The sequence below is a fragment of the Lycium barbarum genome, chromosome 6, assembly GCF_019175385.1.
Source record: "Lycium barbarum isolate Lr01 chromosome 6, ASM1917538v2, whole genome shotgun sequence".
NCBI lineage: Eukaryota > Viridiplantae > Streptophyta > Magnoliopsida > Solanales > Solanaceae > Lycium > Lycium barbarum.
Window position 1 is genome coordinate 107,224,719 of NC_083342.1, and position 8,156 is coordinate 107,232,874.

General features: G+C 34.7%; 1 long non-coding RNA gene across 6 annotated transcripts; it reads right to left on the reverse strand.

Moving 5' to 3' along the window:
* Positions 1-990: 990 nt before the first annotated feature.
* LOC132645294 (uncharacterized) lies at positions 991-4,859 on the reverse strand. Of its 6 annotated transcripts, XR_009584086.1 has the most exons (6): positions 4,124-4,859; positions 3,594-3,673; positions 2,675-2,752; positions 2,544-2,596; positions 1,916-2,015; positions 991-1,492 (listed from the first exon to the last, which is right to left on the reverse strand). It is a non-coding gene; the product is annotated as an uncharacterized LOC132645294 (long non-coding RNA). The 6 variants fall into 6 exon arrangements; XR_009584088.1 differs by lacking the exon at positions 3,594-3,673; XR_009584087.1 differs by lacking the exon at positions 4,124-4,859 and having other exon boundaries at positions 1,916-2,011; positions 3,594-4,113.
* Between the last annotated feature and the right edge of the window lie 3,297 nt (positions 4,860-8,156).

Sequence of the window (8,156 nt, forward strand, 5' to 3'; positions counted from 1 at the left end):
AGGTAAATTTCAAGCTTTATTTGGCAAAACAAGCTATACTTACTTCTTGGCAGTTGAGGGTAAAAATGGATTAGGGTGAAAATACTCCCTTTTATAAATTGCGCACTATTCTATTTTTAGTTTTTTAAGGAAATACACTCTAATCTTGTTGTTGTTGTTGTACACTCTAATCTTCGTATTTTCTTACAAAATCATAAAATATTTAATATTTTGTTTTATTATTTACAAGGATAAAAATGGGAAAACTAGTCTTCTATTGTTTCCAATTTTTGCATATAGTTAAAAAAAAAAGTATAGGGTGCAAATCATAACAGGGACTAAACGCTAAGGATGCAAACATGCCAAAAAAATCAAAATCGGGAATAAATATTATGCTTCTTTGATATTTTTTAACCGGTTAAATCGGTATAAGACATGAGTTGGTTGGTTAAATGGGTTTGGGTTTAGTTGAGTTAAATGATTTGGATGAGTTAAATAAATTTATTATTAAACAATAGAATTTTATGTGACATGGCATGCCAACTAGAAGAGAATGAGGGATTTTGTATGTTAGCATATTTTGAGGAAAATAGTGATAGTTAGATGATGTTCAAGTCTTAAAGAAAAGTGATATTTGTAGGCAATTTTCAATACATGAGTAGTCTTTTAGGGAATTTACTCGATCTCCCTGTGTGTATCTAGTTAGTAAAAGTCTACCACATTGTCGTTGTGTCATATACAGAAATTCTACTGCACGAATGTTTGTAAATACTTTTACTTAACGGAAGATAGAGATAATGGTTTAAGTGAAAAACATTTATGTGATTTCCCTAGACATATGAGCAGAAATTACATGTAGGAACACTTCTGTTGTAGTATATATGTATGTTTCTCATCTTTGTGTACAATTGAGGAGTGATACCAATCTGCATAACCTTAAAATGCATCTAATAAAAAGCAAATTTTGTACTGAAGCCACAACATACACATTTGCAAATATATTGATGAAAAAACAACTCTGAAAAGGACTTGGATTACACTGAATAATGTCTTCATATTATATATAGACGTTCCACATATCAAAACAAAATAACATAAAAATGACAATAAAACTGCTCATATACTTTTCAGATTCTGGGAATAGCTGATCCAAAAATAACTAAACTTGTTCAGCTTCATTTATCTGCGTAAATGATCTTGTGACTCATATTAGGGAAATCCGGACAGGAAAAGTACAATGAGATTAAAGGGGCACAATTTTATTTATGCATACAACACAACAATCACCTGAAAAAGAAATTGCTTTGTGGCCATTGATCGTCTCCTGAAAACGTGAGAAATCAATGCAATAGGTAAAAAGAAGACAAACTTTTTGAATAAAGGTGCCCTAATGGGAAGTTAACTGACTTTCCAAACTGCTTGAAAATGGGCTTGAATCTCCACTGGCATTTTGGAAGTGTCACAGCCCTGTAAATGTCCTTCCAGAAGCTCTCCTTGCTCATGAAGCTTCACGCTATCATATATTATACCCCATAATCTTAAGATGGCCAGTTTTCATGTGTCAAAGTGAACAATATTTATTGCTATAAATTTTAACACTTGAGAAGATCGCAGGAAAAATACATGAAATGGAATTGATTCTTAACCTTCTGCAAGACCATTTAAGACAGCAAGAGATGCAACAAATAAAAAAGTAGCATTACAACAAGAAAGCCAACAATTGCGTCATTTTTCTTGACAAGGTTCTACGCTATAATGAATTATGTAAAAATAAAAACAGATAAGCATAGAGCAATACAGTTTCTTTCACATAGTACTTGTAACATATATCCTAATGTTGATACCGCAAACGATAGAAGCTAAAATGCAATAGTATTTCATTTGGTAGTAAATCTTCTGTACTTTCAGAAATTAGATCAGAGTCTGTATATCAAACCTGTTATTCTTCCTTAGGGAGAAAGAGCAGGGAAGCTTCATCACCATCCAACATTCTTACCACAGGGGATACCACACTTCGTCGGTGACATATTTTCTGCCTTAAAGGGAAGAAATAAAAAATTGTGACAAAACTTTCGTAATAGCATCTTGTGCTAAGACTTTTTAAGTGGATAAAACAGAAATTTAGGGTACACATTAGTTTTCATGTCATATGTCACTGTTCTCTAACTGCAGAACATGTTTTGTTCAAAAGGAAAACTAACATATATGTAACTACACATTCAATTTTATATAAAGTTCAACTATTTTGGAATATTTCCTTTTGAACATGGCAATGGATGTGTATTTAACTTACCTATTTTTTAGGTCTGCCCCTGGATATCAACATCTACTTCTTCAACAGAAACATAAATGTTGGAAATAGACTATAGACTTCTCAAAGAGTTTTGAGAGAAAAATCAATCTCTTGCTATGAGATTATCATGTAAAACTGCTTTTAGCTATCATAATAGTTGCCTATCCATCATACTGTTACATCATAATAGATGTACTGATCAACATAACTAATAATTAGATCCAACATAACACAAAGTACATGCATAAAAGTCAAGAATAAATTAACTCACCCTCTAACCCTCAGTAGATTTCTTCGTTGATCATAAGCGAACAACCTGAAAACCTTCATGTAGAACTCTCTTTAATATGAGAAAGATTAAAGTTTTAAAATTTGTCTATAATACCAGTGTGAGGCATCTACCAAGAAGTTGTACAAATACTCCAAAATGAAGGAATCTCAAGAGGATTTCTCAAAGAAAGAAAAATGTCACATCTCTATCTGTCAAAGCCAAAAAGTATTAAACAACATCAGAAAATCCACAACATTTAATAAGTAAAAATGGAAACTGATAACACATGCCCAATTGCCCCAAGAAATAGCTTCTTAAATGCCTTCAAACATCACATTGAGTGCAAATGTAATTCTCGTGAGTGAAACTAAGAACCTAGCAAATAGAAATGACATATAAATTTTTGATAAGTTAGAAATGGCATATCATACTATTGTAAAACTCAAAAACTAGCAACAAGTTAATGACAAGTTGACAACATATAATTTATATGGCCAAACATCTTCCTACTTAAACGTTGTGACTGGTAAGGTGTTCAAAGGTTACTAAAGACCCAACAGTGAAGGCTAGGGTGCAAGAATTTACATTCAGCGTAGGTCGCTCTTGTCAGGTATGTCTCGCTAGCTTTTAGTAAACTATTCATACCTCTATCAACAATTCTTGAGAGAATTTCTATCTCGTGTGCATGTTGTAATATCAAATTTAGAACTTTTGAACCCACCTATGTCTAATATCATTCGAGAGTTGTAACATTTTACCAAGAGCATAATTTTTACCAAGAAACCATGTGAACTAAAATCCAGGAAATATCAATTCAATTGAGCTGGTTAATTTAACCATTCCCATGTTTACAATCATTCACATCATCGTCAAATGGTTTAGTATTTTCAGGTGACCCAGTTAAATGTTCAAAGGCGGAATAAACTGTCTCGAGACTACTGTTTTAAGAAAATTTAAAGTAACTCATTCTTCCAACTCTTATACAGAACAAAAGTAAGTTATGAAAGGTAATTTAAAATAGTTGTTGAACGTGTAAGAATAGATGCTGACCTTTTGTGGATCCATTTTATTCCGCAGGCTTTAGGTGATCTAAATGAGTTCTTCTAAATACCCATCGATCTTTACGCAGTCTAACATAAAATAAATAGTCAATAGAGCAGATATATGTGTTGAATCAGTTAAAAGAAAATAACAAAAGCCACATGAAATCCTAGAATGACCATTAAAGAATTCAGTAAGTCTGTGTTGGCGCGGCAAAGATAAACAATGAAGGTTGGAGGGAAAGAAATTAAAAAATAACACTCCACTATATACACCCGAAGTTTCAAATTTGAGGAAATTTGGGAGTCAATTTAAATGGAATTGGAACAGAATCACAAGTTACAAAAAAGACATGTAATAAAAAGAACAAAGAACAATAAATTAGAAAGAAAAATCAGTATAAAGTAAATGTAACAGATTGGACAATAAAAAGGAATTTCAGAGATGAAGAAACAGTGGAAGAAGAACAAAAGAAAGATAAGAGAAATGAAAATTAGATAGATTGCTTAGAAAATTACAAAGAAGAAGCCAAATGTCACCTTTTGCCCTTTTAGAATGGATACTTGGAATATGTTGAGAGTTCGCAGCCAGAGTATCACGTGGCTTTGCCCGCCATGGGAACCTAGACAGTTAGAAGTGTTACACGATAATAGGATAATACCCATGAATCACATGTATATTACGAAAGTGCCATTCGTCGTTCACCAATAGCTTCACTTATTAATAGTTTAAATTAAATTAATTAAATAAAAATTAAATATTTAGGTAATTGATGTTTAAATTTTAATCCTATTTTAAAACTCAACAAAGTTGTATTTGTTAAGAATATCTTCAAAAGCTTTAAAATTTTTGTTCAACCAATCCAAATTTGCATATGTTTGAGAAAATATTGATCAGTTGCAAAATTCGCATTCTTTTAAAGTACCAATTGGTGGAAAAGATGGAAGGCAAAGAAGAAGGTTGTCAATAGAAAATGATGGTTGGTGATTTTTATATCTAATTTATGTGTTGGGGCACCATCGGAGAAGACCATCGGCAAAAATTGATAGGTGAAGTTGGTTGGAGGAAGAAGAAAAAAGTTCGGTAAAAATTATTTCTACGTGTATTTTTTCTGTTTTCTCTTTACTGACATATGTCTTACTTATTGATTTGGTTTGTTTGGCCTAAAGCAAACAAAGTCACGCGCTTGGACTTCTTGTTATAATGTTAGAAAGTGTTTTAGGTGGCTAATAGACCATACCCTTTATTGAGGTGTTCAAATGAAAATTCATGACAAGTTTAAGGGGCTATTTATGTATTTAACCAAATATTTGTGTGTCGCTTTCTTCACGTTATAAGAACACACATAAACATGCACATCATCTCGCTAAAAGCACCAAAATAAACTATCCTTATGTCACGACCCAGCCCCGTGGGCCGCGACTGGTGCCCTACTTGGGCACCCAAACGGACATACAAACTAAATCATCATTTTTAAACAGAGTTGAGAACGAATATTATCAAACGCATTCAAGTATATAGCAGAAGCCGACAAGGCTATATTTCAATATTTAGATAATTTCCAGAAAAATTTCGACAGAGTTTCCTTTGTTTTACAGACTATCCAAATTAACCCTGCGCACAGATAATACCAACAATGACCACCCAGGGCCAACAAAGCAACATTTAAACATATGCGGACTGGCCGCCGCGGCGAATGGGATCGCCCAAACACAACATATACACGCATCCGTACAGAAAGACCCCAACCCACAAACATGTCTACAGACCTCTAAACAGACCGACGAAATCATATAACGGGACAGGGCCCCGCCGTACCCATGAACGAGAATATATATATATACAGTAGTGACAGACTGTACCAAAAGATGGGCTCTGAATAAAAGAGCGCTCCAAATGGCAGAAAAGATATCCTAGACGGACGGATCAGCAAACCTGTCGTCGGTACCTGCGCGGCATGAAAACGCAGCCCCCGAAGAAAAGGGGTCAGTACGAAATATGTACTGAATATGTAAAGCCTGAATTACAGAAACAAAATCATAACTGGTACAGAACGTACAGAAAAAGTGAGTAGAAAATCCAAAGTATCAAATACATATCTTCAAAACATGCGGAGTGTGTACAGAAACATATGTCATATCAAATCCGACCCCTGCCAAGGGACTCGGCAAACAGAACGTGGCCACCCTCCCGACGCTGGTGCCACAACACAGAAGAATCAGAATAGGGGCATAACCCCGTAACATAGTATATCATATCAGATGGCCATGGCAAATCATATCAGAACATGTGTACATGGCACAGCATACTCCACAAACCCATGTACACGTATACCTGCCCCCTCACATCGAGGCACGGCGAACAATGCAGAGGATTACGCTTGACAACATATCCTGGCCCGGGCTCAGTGTGGGAAACATTGGGGCATCCACGAATAGAGTAGTGAGAAACTAAATGCAGTTAAAATATCATAAATATTTTCAGAGACTCGATGAGGCATATCAATGACAAACCAATTCAATGAAGTCAGACGGGATCATAATAAGTGAGTTTCGGATGTCATAATGAATTACAGAAGCATACCTTTCTGAAGTCGTTCTGAGTGCCAAAACAATTTATAAGACTTAATGAATTATTTAAAACAATTTTTGTTTAGTAGTTAAAAGAGTAGTCATATGCATAAAATCATTATCATAAATTCAAACATAAGTAAAATGATCATATTTGAAATTCGAAATGATAATCATACCAAATTCTTTCAAAAGTCGTCTGAATTACATAAAGGAAAGTCGCGGGACTCACGAACGGGTATCGACCCGAATCGGGCCCGCTCATGGAAAACATACTCATTATACATCATGCAAACTCTTATGAAAATATTGGAGCAATCCGAGCCTTTATGCAAAAGATATGGCATTTCGTAGTTACGGAATTCTTTAAAACAACTTTTTGTACAAAGTTTGGAAATCAATGCTTTCGAAGACATAATTGTTCATACTTCATCACAACATACATAAGAATGCCAAGAAATATATATAAGGATCATAACGTGCTCGGATTTCGAATTTGGAATTTCCTCGAGGCTCGTGATATAGCCTATTGACAACTAAGGCATGCCAAAAGAAAGAAGGGTTGCGCTTTACATACCTCGTACGCACTCCAAGATAGCCAATCTAAAGTAAATTCCAATCTACGCCTCAGGCTCCCCAAGGTCTACAAATATGCCAACGAATATCCAATATTAAACATAGGCACTTAAGCCATTCATTCCAAACTAACATTAAATTCTACAGAAAATTCGGCAGCACTTCCCCTGTAAATAGGCCATCCCGAGAATTTAACTCGCTCAAAATCAACAGCAACAACCACAATAACCAACCTAGCAACTCCAATAACCAATCTGAAGGACAATATTACATTAATACTCTCTTTTTCATCATTCGACAACTTTCCAAATATTCAATTCAACGGCTTACCTTCAAGCCAACATCAACGCCTATACATTCAAATACTAACCCAAACCCATACTAACAACATTCAAGAACATTCTAAACAATTCACATAATATTTCCAACGATCCAAAAATTGGGCCGAAAACAGCCCCTAAACTATAACATAACGATGCCCGAAATTCTAACGAACACTTACAACACACCAAGCAGCCCATATACACTTCTTACGACTTATTTCATGCCATCTTTTCAGCAAATTTCAGGGAAATACAACAGCAGCCACACGACACCACATCATCTATCCATATGCAAGTAAATCACATTATTATCTCTATAATCCTTACAACAACCCACAACAATTTTAACTCCAACTCTAACCATTAAATTCCTTCATTCTCATCACATAATCTATGATTACAACAACCAAAATATTAATTCAAATCAGCCCATCAAATTTCAATTAAAAACAGCCCATACGGCATTCAACAACATTTCAACAACATTCCAACATTCGTGCAATTCATGTTACCAAGTTACAACTATGCTTCAACATCAAGATACATAATTTCACACATACAATTTACATTTGCATATTCCCCACACGTCCAACTTCATCATCAAACACATAGAAAAATGATCAACTCTTACCTTAACAAGTTGGCTTTTTCCACTTAGCTAGAATTTGTGAAATGAACTAATACTTGTTCTTGTTGCTCCAAATGAATTCTCCACGTTATTATCACCTTCCTAAGGGCTGAAATACCTAGAAAATCTGATTTTTGGAGCAACAAATTTGAGCTCCAATTTTGCTAGCCATGGCCGAATGCCATGACTTATGCTCTCTCTCTCTCTCTAGCTTGTATATCAACGTTTCCTTCACGTATACACCATATTAAACCTTTAATCCAAATTGATAACATGAGTGGGAGGTTGAAATTACCTTTAGCAATCAGAATCTTCAAGAATCTTGTTCCTCTTTCCAGCTGCTTGCTTAACAACACAAAAAAAAACTTAAGCTACAACTTCTCTTTAACTAATATCATGTCAAGGGTCTAGGCTTTAGCTTATATGATGGCTCAATTAGAAAGGGGGTTTGGGAGAGAAAATAAGGGTTTTGGAT